Below are 20,290 nucleotides of genomic sequence, written 5' to 3' on the forward strand. Positions count from 1 at the left end.
GCATTCACAAGTGGGAGGAAAGCAGGGCATTCCACCAAGATTTGCTTAGTTCTCAGAGAGTTAGGAGAGGCCATGACAGATAGTCTGCTACAGAGCTGAGGATGAGAGTCTAGGATTAAATTGCAGGAGAATAGAAAAGGTGTGTGGATGAAGATCTGAAATTGGCCTACCTGTTTCCCAGGTAGGCCTTGAAGGTGGGTTCTCAGAGGATGCCTGATGCAGTCGGGTGCTGGGAAAATAGGGTGAATTGGGAAGGAAGGTTATAGGAGAAGATCTGCATGATGCACTGGAGATTGGGGCAAGGAGGGAGGAGCAGCCACATTAGGCATATTCTGCTACAGTGCTGGGGTGAGACTGGTAAATGGGATTTGGAAGAGAGGTAGCCTACCCGCTTTCCTCTTGTTAGCTTATTTTCAATGGCGTAGGGAAAGTGCTTGGACTCTGCCTTTAATTAATACCAGCCTTACTTGCTGCACACCCAGTGTGTATTTGCACTCAAGGAAACCTCTAGGAAAACTCTTTGCAGCCACATCCAGTGATTTTCCTTCACCTAAATTTTATAAGGCCATTTTTATTCATAGTCCCTTGTTACGCCCCAGTGTTATAAATTTGAGTAGGAGCCACTGAAATATCAGCATATGGCAAGCTTTCTTTGATTTTTCTGAAAGTTCTTAGTTTTATTTAATTGCTTTGCCTGAAAAATCACTGATACTCATAGAATCTCATGACATTTTGTAACAAGAGAAAATAAAATTAACAGTCAAGGAACAATCTTGTTACAGAATGCTTATCTTGTTGCCCCCCCTTCCCCAGATTCTAAAAATATTCTTTAGTTGGCATTTAATGAAATCTAGGTGAACACAAATCTTTTAGATAATGGCTCTTTTTAAGCTTTGTCACTCATTAAGCTCATGTGAATATTATGTGCATGGTAAAATTTCCTAAGAGGGAAGATGTCACACAAAGAACACAGACATACTTGAATGACTCAAGTGTCTATTACCACAATTATGATGATCTTTTCATTAACTCTAGGCTTTGGTTTTTCTTTTTGTTATGTAGTGCTGAGTATTAAACTCAGGAATATGTGCATGCTAGGCAATCACTCTACCTTTGTGCTAATCCCCAATCCCAGTCATGTTTTTAAGATGTGCATTTGTCTATTATACAAATGTTAATTCAATACACATGCTGAAAAAGAAATGCATTCCCTATTGTGGGATTGGGGTAGTGGCCAGACAAGAGAAATACAAAGAGTAGGTAGGATCTAGGGAAAGTAAATTTTTGTAGCTTTTACTATTTGCCTTGAGTACTCAGAAACCTAACCTTGAATCAGAATCCCCGATTTTTCTGCTGATTGCTGTTGAACTGACAAGGATTTTATCCTGCTCATACAGCCCTGGCAGAAGGGCCTATTTCATTTATCCTCCTGAGAACAGTGTGAAATAAATCAGTGAAAGTGGCCATGTCCAGACATGCTGGAAGTCCCTGGACAGTGATGTTTTATAAATATAAACAATTACATTTGCAAACCACACTGCATTATTCCCAGGCTACATAGCAGTCCCTCAGCCCAATCCAATGTTGCATAAGGAAAAATGGTTTCCAGCTGTATAATGCCTTTTAAAATTCTTCTTTCCCATGAAAGATTTAAAGTCTGTACTGTTGGGCAACCTAAGGATGTGAACTTAAGTACCATTTTGGCAATTAAGAATTGTTGAGACAAATACTTTGGAATTACCACCCTAGTGACAATTCCTTTTTCCACATAAAATATATATGCATTTTATACTTGTAGAGGTAGAGATTTTGATCGTTACTGGTTATTTGGACAACGTACATGAATTAATTTTAGATAGTCCCAAGACTAGTACACATGATACATATGTCAATATTTCTTTTTTCTATATGACCTTAATTAACATTCAGATATGTTTATATGGGCAATGAAGAGTGTAAGTTAAGGTAGAGCCTGACATCAATGTCTTGGAACCTATTTAAAATGATATGATTAAAGCAATTAATGTGTCTTGCCCATTTCTTTGTATGGGTCAGGAAAGGAGTAGATGCAAAAATGGTAGGTGGGTAGGGTACCGACAGGTGTAAATGTAATCAGTGATCAGTGAAAAGGTAAGAATGAAAACCCTGTGCAGATTATCTTCATCATCTTGGATCAGACTTTTGGGAGTCTAATGCCAGGCATATTTAATGTTAGCATATTTAAGACACAATAAAATTTGGAAAAGGTTTCCAGGTCCAGCTGCACAATAAAGCTTAAGATGTATCTACATAGAAACTCTTCTACAAAGTGCATGTGACTATGAGGATGGGTTCAATATCTAAAAGGCCTAGAATCTAGAACTCTGACCAAGAGAACATAGAGGTCAGGAAGGCATAATGAACATGTCGCATCTCCCCTAAGGATTGGTCTAGGGAGGGAAGAGTCTAGGATAATCATTCTGGGGAATGTGGGTGAGGTTTGCCTCCATAGCAAAAGGGAGGTGAGGTTAGCCTCCACAGATAGCAAAAAAAAAAAAAAAGTCACTCGAGCCTTAATAAAAAGTCCATTCTCTGCTTTCCAGTTGGAATACAGATATTTGATTTTATCTCTTCCATTGAGGACACACCCTGTGTGGTTAACATTTCTTATTCTCCTAGGCCTTCTCTGTGAGTACAAGAACCTCTGTGCCCCTAACAAGTAGGATATAGCTATTGTTTTTAAAAGACTTTATAACATGTCAGACTTATCTGATGATATGATGCCAAACCCTTTTACTGTTTTCCCAGCACTGTGCTGTATTTTTCGAGAATTATCTCAATGTATTCTGTCTAAAACATTATATGCTATGTGTTATTGTGACCATTTTGCAACTGTAGAAGTGGAGGGTCAACATTATAGCTAATGCTAAGACTTGAAAATCCCAGCTTTAACACTCATAGGCAAGTCCCAGGCCCAGCAGTAGAAGACCAACAGAAAATAAACTCGGTAATACTTGTGGAGATTTTTGTGTCCCATATTTACCTTACCAGTATTTTGCTTGTATATTATGATTTTGTGTTTTTTATGGTGTGTGTGTTTTGTTTTCATTTTTTTAATTCTAATTTGTTTTTATTTCCCCCCTTTGGCCTATTTTCTAAAGAGAGAGAGAAAAAAAGAATGAGTCAGGTGGTGGAGAGGATCTGGAAGGAGATGAGAATGAGAAACTGTGACCAGACTATATTATATAAAAATATTACATTACATTTTATAAAGTAAACTAAATTTTTGGTTTAAATACCTCAGCTATGATTATGAGCTATGGTATGAAGCATTTGTTAAATAAAGACTTTGTTCCTAATGCAGCAGTGTTCAGACTTGATTGGGTCATCAGGACTCTAACCTCATCAGTGAACTGTTCCATTGGTAGATTCACAATTTGATGGCATTATTGGAAAGTGATGAAAATTCAGAGAAAATATGTTACTTTGGTTTCTCACTCTCATTCCCTCTGTCTTTGCTCTCTCCACACCCTCTCCCCCCCCTTTCTTTCTCCCTGTCCTTTCTAGCTATCTTGAGTTGGGAAGCTTTGCTTGACTATACAATGTTAAAATTTTCTGTCTTACAACATCTCCAAAACAGTGGAGACAGTGGATGTACTGAGTTCACTGAAACCTAGAGCTGAAATATTTTTCTTTTGTTTTTTTTTTTCTGTTTGTTTGTTTGTTTGTTTTTGTGCTGACAGAAACATAAAACAGCTAAGGGAGGCAGCATGCAACATTAATGTAAAATGTACGAGAGATCTCCAAAAGTCACCCCGTTCATTTTTGAAATTCAATGGATCATGAAGAAAGCCAATTAAAGATCCTAAAATGCAGTGTTCCAGATGGCTGTGTTGAGGATGCTGGCACAGGCCTCTGACAGTCAATACTGGGAGCAAAGCTAGATAGTATCCCTAACTTCTTATTTCCAACATTCTCCTTTCATCTTCTCCCAACCAGTTAGGGGACTGGGGTTCTCCAAAAACCATCAAATGTCATAGGTACTGAAAAAGAAAAACTCCACACATGTTCAATTTTACTTATATCTATTATTTTAAGAAATCTTTTTAAACAACTGTAAGCAAAGTATGGTACATGGCAAGCTCAGGTATATATGACATGATCCTATATTGATTATTTTCTAAGATCATGGTCAACACATTTTTATACTCCAGCAATGTAATTACTTTGTGTGTGGATTTATACAGGTAAATTATTCCACTTTATTCTTTTCTCATACAATATAGCCTGACCACTGTTTTCCCTCCCTCTACTCCTCCCAGTCTCTCCCTACACTTCCCCCTCCCACAGATTCACTCCTCTATCTCCCTTGTCCCCCAAGAAGAGAGAGACCTTTCATGGGCATTAACTGAACACAGCATAAGGTACAAAAAGACTAGGCACAAACCCTCACATCAATGCTGAATGAGGCAGACCAGTAGGAGGAAAAGGGTCCCAAGAGCAGGTGAAAGAGTCAGAGTTACCTCCACTTTCATTGTTCCCCCAGAAGTTCCCCACAAACCCCAAGTTAGATAAGCATAATATGTATGCAGAGGACCTAGCTCAGACTCACAAAGGCTTCATGATTGCCACTTGAGCCTTTGTGATCCCATATTGGCCCTGCTTAGTTGATTCTGTAGACCATGTTCTCCTTTTGTCCTTGATGCCACTGGCTCCTACATTCTTCCCCATCTTCCATGGGGTTTCCCAAAATTCAAGAGGAGAAACCTGAGGGAGATAGCTAATTTGGGTGCTCTCTCTGCTTAATGTTTGGCCGTGTGTCTGCATCTGCTCCATCATCTGTCAGAGGAAGCATCTCTGATGTCAGTGGCTAATTAACGCCAATATTATAATATAAAATTAACCATACACAAATATAAATAAGGTCAATTTCACCAATAGCAACTTATTTATAAAAACGAAGAATTGAATTTGACTTTTCAGCTAGACTTTCCCAACTTCTACACTAAGACCTAGGTAGGGCCTAGCACTGGATGTTACAGTAAAATTACCAGGAGATGCTAAAAATGCTGATGCCAGTACCTTACTTTTAGAGATTCTATTTAAGTGGTATAATATAAAGCTTAGATCAGAACTTTTAAGGTTCCCAGGTGATTTTACTTTGCTCCTAATATTAAGAACAACTAAGATTAAGAACTACTACTTTAAAAGCAAACAGACTTGGTTTTATCATGAAATGCAAGAATGCAGGTTTGAATAGGTGTGTGGGAATGTAGAGAAATTAAGACTTAGCAAAATCTAACTGACAAAATAATAGTGTCCTAGAGGAGATATTCATGATTTCATGAAAAAAGGAAAAGAAAGCTGAATGAGCACCAGGATACAACCACCACCACCACCACTACCACCACTACCACCACCACCAACAACAACAACCACTTCTAATAATTCTTTCTTTAGGTGCTGTGTATCCAGCAAAGAACATGATCCTCACAAAAATGCTCTGAGGAAAGTATCACTGTTGTTATTTGTCAGAAGATGTAGGTAAGATCCAGAGACATTAAGAAATTTGCATTTTATAAAAGGACAAAGTACTGGTACCCATAATACACACACACACAGTTGGGTGTGTGTAGGTAAATAAGTAAATCATAGGAACAATAAATACATAATACCAGATATTTGTTACTTCTGGTAATGGGAAAGAGGGCTAAGAGATAACACCAAGCCTGAGCACATGGGTATAGTTCAGTTTCGGTAATGTAATTTTTGTTACTAGGTGATAGTTTCATAGATGTTTGTCCTATCTGATTTATATATATTTAAATATGGCTGTCAGTCATTCATGATATTATACCATGAAAGTATAAATAACCCAACTGTTTGCAGAAGTATGTATGAAAAGACAAAGTAGAGAAAGAAGAGGGAAAAGAGATAAGGAATATAGAGAAAAAGTTAGGGAATCGGACAAGTTTAGTAGTAGTTTAATGAAGTAGTTTAGTAGTAAAAAACTTCCAGTGCTGCCCATTTATCATGGGCCCCAATGGATTAAGTATATTAAGCTTAATTGCCTTATACAATCAAAACTAGCAATAACAATATGTGGACTTACCTGGGCTTCATGTTCTTGAGAGAGTCCTTGTGCCTTGGTGAATTGGCATTGACTAGGCAGCTGTAACCATGGGGACAGGAAGAGAAACAAGACTGTGTCTGGTTTAAATGTACTCTCTGGTTCCTTTTTTAAAAAAATTTCTTATTAATTTATTTTTGTTACATCTCAATGGTTATCCAATCCCTTGTATCCTCCCATTTTCCCATTATTCCCCTCCCCTATGACTGTTCCTGAGGGGGATTACCTCCCCCTGTATATGCTCATAGGGTATCAAATCTCTTCTTGGTAACATGCTGTCCTTCCTCTGAGTGCCACCAGGTCTCCCCCTCCAGGGAACATGGTCAAATGTGAGACACCAGATTACGTGAGAAAGTCATATCACACTCTCCACTCAGCTGTGGAGAATGTTCTGACCATTGGCTAGATCTGAGTAGGGGTTTAAAGTTTACTGCCTGTATTGTCCTTGGCTGGTGCCTTAGTCTGAGCGGGACCCCTGGGCCCAAATCTGCCTATCATAATGTTCTACTGGTAGGTTTCTAGGACCCTCTAGATCCTTCTACTTTGCTATTCTCCCATGATTCTCTCATTTAGAGTCCCAATAGGATGTTCTCCCCTCTGTCCCACTTTCCTGTTAAATGAAGGCTTTCGTGGGACATGCCCCTTGGGCTAGTATGCAGATATAAGTGAGTATATACCATTTGAGTCTTTCTGCTTCTGGGTTAACTCACTCATTATGATCATTTCTAGCTCAATCCATTTATCCACAAATTTCTGGAATTCCTTGTTTTTAATAGCTGAGTAGTATTCCATAGTGTATATGTACCACAGTTTCTTTATCCACTCTTCTACTGTGGGACACTTAGGCTGTTTCCATGTTCTGGCTATTATGAATAAGGCTGCTATGAACATGGTTGAGCAAATTTTCTTGTTGTGTGCTGGAGCATCTTCTGGGTATATTCCAAGGAGTGGAATAGCTGGGTCTTGAGGAAGCCCTATTCCCATTTTTCTGAGATAGCACCAGATAGATTTCCAAAGTGGCTGTACTAGTTCCTATAGTGTCTTATAGAGCTGGTCCAGGAAATTTGGATAACAGTATGGTTCCACAAGATATCCAATTATTGGCTTTCTGCATGTTACTTTGCCATAAATGATTAGTGTTATCTGATTCCCTGGGTAAAAAATAGACATACTGTGATGGCTCATGACAAATTAACACAGGACCCCTACCCTACCTGCTAATTTGATCCCTGTGTCTTTTTGTTATCTATTTTCCTAACAGCAGAGCTACAATATAGAGCCTTGAAACAACACTTTTAAAGCAGCTACATTTCTTTTGTTTGGTTGGGATTTTTCTCATTTAAGATTTTTTTTTTTTTTTTTTTTTTTTTGTTTTTCGAGACAAGGTTTCTCTGTGTAGCCTTGGCCATTCTGGACTCACTTTGTAGACCAGGCTGGCCTTGAACTCACAGCGATCCGCCTGCCTCTGCTTCCCGAGTGCTGGGATTAAAGGCGTGCGCCACCACGCCCGGCTCATTTAAGAATTTTATTGAGGATTTCATGCATGAATATAATGTTTTGATCAAACCCACCCCAAACTCTTTTCTCTTCCAACTCCTCCCATACCCCACCTACACTTTTTTCTCCCAACTTTATGTACTCTTTTCTAAATTTAGTGCTGCTGCTGTGTTCATTGTTTTCTGGGTGTGGTGGGGCTATGGCCCACATGAACTCAAATGGCTATTACTACATTCACAAGGCCATTACAAGATTAAGTTGTCCCCAATTCCAACATAGATGGGAGGAAGGCTTCACAGAGACCCACCTACAGCTGAAGAGCTATGAGCAAGTTATGGCTGTAGAAAAAAGAAAACAATAGAGATAATACATGGGAGGGTAAGGAGGACTTGGAGGTAGAGGAAAGGGAACAGTGGGAGGAGCAGTAGGATATGATAATAGAAGACTGTTTATCAATATATATATACATATATATATGAAATATTTTAACCAATTATTTACTAAAATTTATAAATGGTAGTAAAGTAGAATTAAAAAAAACAAACCATTTGGGGAAATTCAAGAATATATTTTGGAGACAACATGAAATTTAAATTAAAAATTGACCTTCAAATGAGATTGTTTAGTGGAATATATCAGACTTATATTCAGAACTACTATGATATATAAAAACAGGGCACATTTAAGTAAACTGCTATATTTCTTACTTCTCCATTTGACTTAGCACCAAAACAAATATAAAGGAATGAAAGCTGCAACAAGTTTGTCAACAGGTCTTTGTTATCTGGATGCACTCCAGAAACAGAGAATAGCCTGTGGTAATTGAGTAGGTATGTCTCCCAGTCTCATACAGGACTCACAATCTACAGTGCTCACTGTAGTGCCTGTCTCAGTAAGTTTGCCTATTCTGCTTTTTTGCCAGCTGTTTTTCCTAAGTTGTTTAAGCCATCTACACAAAAAAATCTTGACTCCTAGATTGTCATATTCCTGCTTGCCCTCTACTACACAACAGTATAAAGTTTTCTTTAATAAAACTTCGGTTTTGTTTTTTTCACCTTGTGTTTGTGAAGCTGTTAGAATCCCTTAGTCCCACTATCCTCTTCTGCCTCTCTTCCATCCTGTGTATTTCATCTCCTTTCCCCACTTCAAGTTTCTCTTATTGAAAATACTAGTCATAAGAATCTAACCCAGTAGAACTGGGAGATTGGTAAGAATCAGCCTAGAATTATCTCTATTAATGTCCTATGGGGTATATTTTTGCAAAAAATAGATGAGCATATTCATATTCTATGCATCAGGGTCACATTGTATGTGGAGGATGCTGGATTTCTCGAGTTTCCAACGCTTGTCCAATCACCAGACCCAAAACTTATGGCTCTCATGCCAGTTCCTGGCCAAGCATGGCCATTGAACAGATGTCCCTGAAATAGAAACATCCAGTGAGCCAAAGCAAAGGGGAAGTTAATTCCCCCTAGGAAATCATGGAAGAGAAATTTTTCTTTATGACAGGGTTAGAACAGGTCACCTAGGTTACCCAGAGAAATAATTGGCAGCGACAGAGTACAGGTGGCCTCTGTTTCTCTGCAGAGCAAGTGTGTGAAGCCAGGTGTGAAAGCAGCTTAGGTTTTAAAATCCATAGGCATATATCTTTCCCATAGATGCCTATAGATAGACAGGAAACAGAAGGGAAACTGTTATATGCTTAAGGAATGTGGAAGGTATGAGTAAGAAAAGCACTCATTCACCTCAGCAGTTCTGAGAATAAACTTGTTATGGGCAGGGAAGCTTCTGTTGCAGTGGTATTGATGACGTCAGACTCATAGTTGAGAATGAAAGACATTCAAGGCTTCTGCACCAACCTCACTAGCCTCTCCCTCCTCCCTCAAAAGGAAAAGTCTAGACAAGAAGCCATTGGAAAGAGTCCTTAAATTGTGATGGTGGCTCTGGTGGGGGATGGTAAAAGACTAAATTATCTTTAAAGGGGCTGGCCATTGGAAATTTGACTGTGTTCCAATGAGTATACAGGCACCACAATTTGTACTTGGTGTTATTTTCTTCTTAATTTTCTAGGTGGGGGGAGCAAGGTTGGGAGAGTGAACATGGAAGGAATGGGAAACAAGTGTGACTGAGGTGCATTGTGTGAGATTCCTAAATAATCAGGAAGAAATATTATGTTGGGAACAAAGAACAACCATTCACTGGGGGCTAAGAAATGGATACTCATTTCTTCAGGAAAAAAATTTGAGGTTCAAGGAAGTCAGCCAACTTCCTTCAGGCAGCATCAAATTGGCAGCTGAGCAAAGGACCAGAAAGGGGACTGGGCCCAAGAATATGGCTCAGCTGATAAAGTGTTTGCTACACAGCATGAGGACCTTAGTTCAGATTCCCCAGTACTCGCTTAAAACTTTGAGCACCACAGAGTTCACCACTCATCTCAGCCCTGGGGAGAAGGAGGCAAGAGGATCACCAAGGTTTTCTGGCCAGGCAGATCTAGCTGAATCAGTTTGCTCCAGGTAGGAGACAGGTAATCTTATCTCATAAAAATAAAGTGGAGATTAATTGAGGAAGGCACACAATTGTTAGCCTCAGATTTCTGCGTGTATTTGCATTGATACACACATGCACTTGACTATAAAAGCGCATGCGCACGCGTGCACACACACACACACACACACACACACACACACACACATGCACACACATGTGCACTCCCCCACCCCCAACTTATATTGCTATCAAGACATAAGGCAAAGAACAGGGTAACATTACCATCAAGGCCCTGGAATGCAGGAATATGATGAAATATGTAAGAAACTGAGTGTGTGGAGGCCAGCACTAACATAAGGTTAAGAGTGACTATGTCATAAAGATGCAACCATGGGTGCCTTCCTGGCCTCATCCTAACCATTTGGGTTTGCGAGTTTGTATGAAACTAGAGAGAGAACCCTAGCTTTGGAATGAATGTTATACTCAAATGGATGCATTTTCACTGATTTCCTTTCTATTTTAACTGACTAAGCTTTGAAGATGCAAATTAAATAATTATATCACTTTTAAAGGTTAATTGCTTTCCGAAAAACAACCTCAACTTGTTAGAGACGTAATATAGTAAAAAGTTAATTTCTCACTTACAATATAGTCAAACTAAATGTATAATAGACAAGTTATCCTATGATGGCTCTTAGACTAAACCTCCTTCCACCATTTTCTAGGGGTTCCTGTCTCCTGAATATAAGCACAACTTGAGTGAATAGGAATAGAAGGAGGAGCCAAAGGGAAGACTTTACCAGAAAGATCTGAGAATTAGGTACATTTCTTCTAGCTGCATCCACATTGCTAGAATGCTGTTAATTATATGGTCCTACCTAACCACAGTGCAATCTAGCAGTTATACTAAAGGCAAGCACACAGACTACAGATAATGTTATAAAACTAATTGGTTTTCAGTTGACATCCCAACATGGATAGCGGAAATCTCAGAAGTCCCAATACATAAATAAGATCTGCTGGCGATTATTGTCTATTCAAAGAGGCATGACCCTTCTTCTCCAAAGCAATCCTCTGATAGGTTATAAAAAGTCACATGATCCAAAGCAACTCTAAAGAAGTATATCCATATGGGCAACACTAAGTGGACGCAGTCTCTCTCTCTTTCTCTTTCTCTCTCTCCCTCTCTCTCTCTCTCTCTCTCTCTCTCTCTCTCTCTCTCTCTCTCCTCTGTCTCTCTCTCTCCTCTGTCTCTGTCTCTCTCTGTCTGTCTGTCTGTCTGTCTGTCTGTCTGTCTCACACACACACACACACACACACATGTATATGGTTATGAATATGAGAGTGCTTAGAGTAGAAGATTGGAGGACTTGTACAGGAAGAAGTTAGATAGAAATGGTGTAGCTATAGTATTCAGGTATGAAGGTCTCAAAAAGTAAAATAAATGTTCAAAATATTAACCATAGCCATGATCAGTCTGAAAACACATATGTATGTTTTCAGGTATGAAGATTTATTATTAGATAATAGATTGGTGTGCTCTGATCTGGGGAAGACTATTTCTCCCACTCTTGACATCCTTTATTTGCCTATAGTTCTTTATGTAGGATTGAGGCATCATAAGCCTTCCCCATCCATTTTACTTATCCACAGATATTTAAGCTGCTTCCATATCTTGGCTACTATGTGTAACACACAACAAACATAAGGTAAATATCTTTATGGGGTGAGTTCACTTATTTAGGATATGGAGATGAAATAGGAAAATCCTGGGTGATATACTAGTTCTATTTTTCACTTCTTTAGAAAATTTCAAAATGTTTTCCTTTATATTTTTACATTCCTATCTCCTTAGCAGCATTTTTCTTATCTTCCTTTGTTTATAATAGCCATGATCACAAATAAGTGGCATGGTTCAGAGTTGTTTTCTTTGGCATTTCCCTGATAATAAATTATATTGAAAACTTTTTAATATATGAGTTAATAACTTTATGTCTTTGTACTTATTGCTATTATTGTGTGTTATGAGAGAGAAATGGTGGAGAATAAGGAACATGTGCCCGGCTGGTGTCTGAAGGTCACAAAACACTTTCAAAAATCAGTTCTCTTATGCCAGCTTACTGAGTCAAGATCTCTCTTGTTTCTGCTGGTTCAGTGCATTCTTCAGATAACCAGCCAGTAAATTTCCAGGCAATTCTTCCATTTGTCTGCCATATCACTACAAGAGTCCTAGGATTATAGATTTATGTCATTATACTTGGGATTTACATGGCTTCTAGCATGTAACTGCAAGCTATGAGACTGCAAGTGCTTTTACTTACTACATCAAATTGCCAGCCACATTTTCTGTCTACTTTTGAGAGATGCCTTTAATCTGTTCACAGATTAAATTACTCTTTTTTTTTTTTTAACTATTTGTGTGAAGCCTTTTCAAATTCTGAACACTAGCTACTTTTCAATTGTATGGTTGGCAAACATTTTCTTGTAGTGTGTGGAGTGCCATTTCATTTTGTTAACTGTTTCCTTTACTGTGTATAATCCTTTCAAATTGATGTAGTCCTCATTGATTTAGTTCTTCTTTGGTGGACTGAGGTTTTTTTTCTTTTATTAAACATTGTTTTATAATTCATTCTTCAGTTGAGGAACTTCTGGGTTGTTTCTAGCTTCTGGATAATATGAATAAAGCTACTATGAACACATTTGAGCAAGTGTCCTTGTGGTATGGCAGAGCATCTTTTGCATGTATGCCCTGGATTGCTATAGCTAGATCTTGAGGTAGAGCCATTCCAAATTTCCTGAGAGAGCACAAGATTGACAGTGTTTGTACAAGTTTGCACTTCCACCAGCAATGAAAGTAGGTTCTTTTCCTCCACATCCTTGCCACCATGTGATATCACTTACGTTTTTTATCTTTGCCATTATGATAGGCTTACACCTAATCTCAGAGTCATTTTGCTTTGCATTGCCTGATGACTAAAGATGTTGAGCATTTCTTTATGTGCTTTTTGGACATTCGACATTCCTCTTTTGAGAATACTCTGTTTAGTGCTGTACTTTATTTTTAATTGGATTATTTGGTTTGTTGGTGTTTAATTTCTTGATATATATATATATATATATATATATATATATATATATATTAGATATTAACCCTCAAAATGTGGTACATGTACACAATGGAATACTATCCAGCAATTAAAAACAAGAACATCATGAAATTTGCAGATAAATGCATGGATCTGGAAAAGATCATCCTAAATGAGGTAACTCAGACCCAGAAAGACACACATGGTATATACTCACTTATAATTGAGTATTATCCTCGTAATACAGGATAACCACACTATAAAACACAGACTTAAAGAAGCTGAGAAACAAGAAGGACCTCAGGGAGGATGCTTAATTCTCCTTCAGAAAGGCAAATAGAACAGGCATCAGAAACATTTGAAAAGAAGGAACAGGATGAGAGCCAATCATAAAGGGCCTCTGTATGACTCCACCCAGCAGGGGATCAAAGCAGATGCTGAGACTAACAGTCAAACTTTGGGTAGAGCTCAGGGAGTCTTATGGAAGAAGTGGGTGATAGAAAGACACAAAAGGGACAGTAACTCCACTAAAAGACCAACCGGGCCGACAGATCTGGGCCCGTGGGGGGCCTGTGGAGACTGATACACCAACCAAGGACCATGCATGGAGAGAACCTAGGCCCCCATCCCAGATGTAGCTGATAGGCAGCTCAGTCTCTACGTGGGTCCCCTAGTAAGAGGAACAGGGGCTGTCTCTGATATGGACTCTGTTGCACACTTGTTGATTACTTCTGTCTGGTGGGGCAGCATTGCCAGGCCACAGAGGAAGAGGATGCAATCAGTTCTGATGAGACTTGATAGGCTGGGGTAAGTTGGTAAGGAAGGGGCTCCCCCTTTCTGAGGACTAAAGAAGGTAGGTGGAAGAGTGAGAGAGGGGGGAGTTGGAAAAGAGGGAGAGGCTATGATGGGATATAAAGTGAATAAAGTTTAAAATATAAATTTAAATTAACAATATTTTTATACCATATATTCTATGATTTCCCTTCCCTATACTCCTTCCAGTTTTTCCCCACCTCCTCTCCCATCCGGATCCATTTCCTTCTGTCTCTGATTAGAAAACAGATATCTAGGGCATAACAATAAAATGAAACAATGAAATAAAATAAAAATATAACTAAACAACCAAACAAGGAAAAGATCCAAAGAAAATGCATAAGATACATATAGAAGCAGAGAACCACTCATTCTCTCTCTGTGTCTGTGTCTCTGTCTCTGTCTCTGACTTTGTGTCTCTGTCTCTCTGTCTCTGTCTCTGTATCTCTCTCTCTCTCTCTCTCTCTCTCTCTGTGTGTGTGTGTGTGTGTGTGTGTGTGTGTGTGTGAGAGAGAGAGAGAGAGAGAGAGAGAGAGAGAGAGAGAGAGAGAGAGAGAGAGAGAGAGAAAGAGAGAGAGGAGAATGTCATAAAACCCTAAAACCAGAATCCAAAATATATATACAAAGTACTTACAAGGTTAAAAACAAGCCCAGACTTAATATTATGGGACAGTGAACCGCTGAAGATACCTTTGAAGTTCTTTTTCTGTTGACCATCTGCTGCTGGAGATGAGACCTACTCTTAGAAGTGGTTTGTTTTCCAAGAGAGACTCTCTTGGAGAAAACTAATTCTTCCTTTGCAAATGGCTATCAAATGAAGAGAGCTTCTAGATTAGGAGTGGTGACATGTGTCTATGTCTTTCAGCTCTAGGACCCTATCTGGGGCAGATTTGTTCAATCCCTGTGCATGTTGCAGCAGTATCTGTGAATTCATATGTGTACCAGCCCTGTTGTATCTAGAGGGCCTTGATTTTCTGATGTCCTCCATCCCCTCTGGCACTTCCACTATTCCCACCTACTCTTCTGCAGTGTCTTGAGGGAGACAACACCTTGGGCTCAGTGTTCCAAGATCTGCATGCTGTCTGGCTGTGGCTTTCTGTATATGTTCCCACCTGCTGAAAGGAGAACTTCCCTGATGATGTTAGAACAAGGCACAGTTCTCTGTGTATAGTAGAATGTCTTTAGGAGACATTTAAGGTTTGTGCCTTTAGCAGAACAGTAGCTTTGATTTTGGTTTTTTTCCTACATGCCTGGATTATTTAGTCTCATGTTCTTGGCCACTCAACCAACATTGGGTAAAAGCTCCATCTCAGAGAACGAGCCTTAACTCAAATCAGATATTAGTTGATTACTCCCACAGTAGACAAATCACTCTTGTAGATAAAAGGGATTGTAGCTGGGTTGGTGTTTACCATTTTTTTTTCTCAGAACATTGAATACCTTTCAGTACCATGACTATTAGGAAGGAGAACCACAATAGATAATTGGAGAGTGGGGAGTTCTAGGAAAGGATCAAACATGGATGGGAAAGTGGATGGGGTAAGGAAAAAGAGGAATGGCAGATGATACTAAGGGCCATTTGAGTGGACATATGGAAACCTAATGCAGTAAAATCTTCCTAAATCATGTACATATATGAAGGTAATCTTAATAAAATTACCAAACAATAGAGAGACAGATGAAACCTCACCAAATGAAACTTCCAATGTCAGGAATGGATTATAGCTAATGAAGTTCTTGGCCAAAGGGATTCCATTGGAACTCCCAAATAACCCAGATTATTGCTAAGAATAATGATGACTCTCCAAAAAATGATGGTAAAGCTAAAGACAATACGTACACGTCACTGAGCATGGAGAAGTGAAACTCATGCCTACCTACTACCTACAACCCTGCACAATAATATTCATGTACCAAATTTTTAATGTGGTACACAAAACATTCATCACAAAAATTTCTCTCTAGTAGATTTAAAAATTCTAATCTTACATTTGATGGGTTACTCAGTTGAAATGGTTTTTGTATTTGCAACCAGGGTCAATTTCATTCTTTTGTTCTTGTCTAAATTAAGATGAGGGTAGGTAAGGTGACTTACCTGGTTAGAGGTTCTGTTGCTGGGCCTGATGACATAAATTCTGTCCCTGGAATCCACAAAAAGTAAAGAGATAATCAACTCTGTAATTTGTCCTCTAAACATGCATGCGGGTACACATACACATTAAGTCAACAAACACAAAATAGATAAATATTTTAAAAGACAACCTAGTTTATTATATGTATTAATTCCTATTCTGTAGATGATCATGTGTTTCTCCTTCTTCTTCTCCTCCTCCTCCTCCTCTCCTCCTCCTCCTCCTTCTTCTTCTAGCTTGTTTACATTGATAGATTTTCTTATAGTGAACCACCTCTACATCCCTGAGATGAAGCCTACTTGATCATGGTGGATTTTTTGACATGTTCTTGGATTCAGTTTGTGAGTATTTTAAATTTTGCATCAATGCACATAAAGGAAATTCATCTGAAATTGTCATTCTTTGTTGAGTCTTTGTGTGGCTTCAGAATCAGGGTGACTGTGGCCTCATAGTATGAGTTTCATAATCTTCCCCCTATTTCTATTTTGTGAAATAGCCTTAGGAGCAGTAATCTTAGGGCTTCTTTGAAATTCTGGTAGAATTATATGCTATAACCATCTTCCCAGGTTTTTTTTTTTTTTTTTGGTTGAGTTTTAATGATTGCTTCTATTTTCTTATGGGTTATAGGTCTATTTAAATTGTTTACCTGCTGCTCATTTAACTTTGGTAAGTGGTATCTATCATTAAAACTATCCATATTGCTTACATTTTCCAATTTTGTGGAATACAGCATTTTGAAGTAAAACCTAATGATTCTTCGGATTTCCTCAGTATCTGTTGGTATGTCCTCCTTTTCATTTCTGATTTTGTTAATTCAGATACTATCTCTCTGTTTTTTAGTTCATTTGGCTAAAAGTTTATCTATCTTATTGATTTTCTCAAGAAACCAGCTCTTGGTGTTACTGATTCTTCATACTGTTCTCTTTGTTTCTAATTCATTGATTTCAACCTCAAGTTTTATTATTTCCTCCTGTGTATTCCTCTTGAGTATGTCTGCCTCTTTTTCTTCTAGAGCTTTCAGGAATGCTTTTAAATTGCTAGTATGAGATCTCTCCAATGTCTTTATGAAGGCAACTAGTGCTATGAACTTTCCTCTTAGCACTGCATTCATGTGTCTCATAGTTTTGGGTGTATTGTGTCTTCATTTTCATTGAATTCTAGAAAATCTTTAATTTATGTCTTTATTTGTTTCCTGACCCAGTGGTCATTGAGTAGAGAGTTATTCAGCTTTTATGAGTTTGTAGATTTTCTCTTGTTTTGGTTATTGTTGAAATCCAGCTTAAATCCATGGTGGTCTGAAAAATTACAAGGGGTTATTTCAACATTCATGTATTTGTTGAGACATGCTTTGCTTATATGCTCAATTTTGGAGAAGTTTCTGTGGTATGCTGAGAATAAGTTATATTCTTTTGTGTTTGGGTGAAATGGTCTGTTAATATCAGTTATGCTCATTTTGTTCAAAATTCTGGTTGATTTCATTATTTCGCTGTTTACTTTCTGTCTGGATGATCTGTACATTGGTGAGAGGAGGTATTGAAGTCTCCTACTATTAACATGAGGGGGTTGACTATATAACTTAAGCTTTAGTAATATTTCCTTTACAAATATGGGTGCCCTCATGTTTGGAGTATAGATATTCCGAATTGAGACATCATCTTGATGAATTTTTCCTTTGATGAGTATAAAGTTTCCTTTCCCATCTCTTTTGATTAATTTTGGTTGAAAGTCTATTTTGCTAGATATTAGAATGGCTACTCCAGCTTGCTTCTTAGGTGCATTTACTTAGAAAACCCTTTTCTAGCTCTTTACTCTGAGGTAACATCTGTCTTTTTTGCTGCTGTTGGTTTCTTCTATGCAACAGAATGATGGATCCTGTTTTCATACCCATAATGTTAGCCTGTGTCTTTTTATTGGGTAATTGAGTCCATTGATATTGAGAGATATTAATGACCAATGATTGTTATCCCTGTTATTTTGATGTTGGTGGATGTACTGTGTGTGTGTGTGTGTGTGTGTGTGTGTGTGTGTGTGTGTGTGTGTGTGTGTTTCCCTTCTCTTGGTTTTGCTGGTGTAACATTATTTCCTGCATTTTCTTGGGTGTATTTAACTTCACTATATTGGAGTTTTCCTTCTAGTATCCTGGATTTGTGGAATGATATTATTTAAATTTGATTTTTATTATGATTATCTTGGTTTTTCCATCTATAATGACTGAAAGTTTTGCTGGGTATAGTAGTCTGGGCTGGTGTCTGTGGTCTTCTAGAAACTGCAAGACATCATCCCAAGCCCCTTTGGCTTCTAAAGTATCTGTTGAGAAATCTGGTGTAATTCTAATATGCCGGCCTTTATATATTACTTGGCCTTTTCCTCTTACAGCTTTTAAAATTCTTTTTTTGTTGTTCTGTACTTTTAGTGTTTCGATTATTAGGTGGCATGAGGATTTTCTTTTGGTCTAATCTATTTTTTGTTCTGTAAGTTTCTTGTACATTTATAGTTCTCTCCTTCGCTAGGTGAGGGAAACATACTTCTATGATTGTGTTGAAAATATTAGCTGGGCATTTGAGCTGGGAATCTTCTCCTTCTATTTCTATCATTGTTAAGTTTTTTCATTTTCATAATGTTCCAGATTTTTTGGATATTTTGTGTTAGAAACTTTTTAGATTTGACATTTTCTTTAACAAATATATCAATTTATTCTACCATATAGTCTATGCTTGAGATTCTCTCTTGCATATCTTGTATTCTTTTAGTGATGCTTGCATCTGCAGTTTCTGTTCTCTTACCTAGGGTTTTTTTCTCCAAAATTCTCTCAATTTGTATTTTCTTTATTGCTTCAATGTACATTTTCAAGTCTTCAACAGTGTTATTCACTTCCTTTCCATGTATTTTCCTGTATTTCTTTAAGGGATTTATTAATTTCCTTTTTAAAAGCCTCTGTCATCTTAATAAGGTTGAATTTAAGGGCATTTTCTTGTGCATCATCTGTGCTTGACTATCCTGGCATTGTTATAGTAAGATAGCTGTGTTCTGGTAGTGCCATATTACCATGGCTCTTGTTGATTGTGTTCTTATGCTGTCCTTTAGCTATATGGTTGTCTCTGATTCTGGCAGGTCTACAGGAATGCAGGCATAGTTGTGGGCCAGAAAATACAGTGCCAGGCAGCAAGTACAATTTACCTATGTTGGGAGTATATAAGGGGCACCAGGAGGCAAGAGATTGGGCTGAGGGTGTTCACTGCTATAAGCAGGCCCCAGGGCATGCAGTTGGGTCTGTGGGCTGAGAATGGATTACACAGGGGACAGGGCAGGACTTAACTGCTGCTGGGTTTGCAAGGGGGTGCAGAACACAGCAGGCAGGGAATTGGTGATGGAGGGTTCTCATTAATGGTCTCTGATGGCAACAACCCTCTGGGAATGTAGGTAGAGCTGTAACCCTGGAGATGGAGAATATAGTAGATGAGGTGTAGGTCACTGATGCTGGGCTTGCCTAGGGGCTAGGCCCCATCACTTAAAGGTTTCACTTTTTCAGAACTGTAATACTTTGTATGGTATTCCACATTCTAGCACATGAGCCTTTGAGGGATACATTAAAACTATATCCAAATTATGGTTGTTGCTGTTCTAATTGGCGTAATCCTGGGAGAGTGGGGCCTAAAAATGAAGTAGACTAAAATTTCACTAAAGTCTATTGCAATAGCCAACTTTATTCAGAAAATCAGACAGTTTGTACTCTGAGGGTTAAGAAGTGTCACCTGAATGACAATCACAAGGACAAGCTGCAAGTTTCCATAGTTGCATATGAGTAACCAGAGCTAAAGTAAACTCAGTCCTAACTGCCATACTTAGGAGGGACACAAAATCACATTCCAAGAACAACTTATATTATGGAGAAACAGATTATAAAACTCTCGTCTTCTTTACTTGGAATTTCCTCACAAGGTCTCAGAAATTTGAACTACTTATTCATGAACTGTATTCCAACAAGTGCGATTTTTCTACTTGCACTTATTTCTGAACTTCTCAATGCATTCCCCTTGTCTGTTTTTATCCCACTATTATTCCAGAACACAATTTTGAATGCCATAGCTTTGTAATATAATTAAAAATTTAGGAACTATGATGCTTCTACCTCTGTTTTAATTCTCAAAACTATTTTGGCTATATGG

Source organism: Acomys russatus, chromosome X, assembly GCF_903995435.1.
Source record: "Acomys russatus chromosome X, mAcoRus1.1, whole genome shotgun sequence".
Lineage (NCBI taxonomy): Eukaryota > Metazoa > Chordata > Mammalia > Rodentia > Muridae > Acomys > Acomys russatus.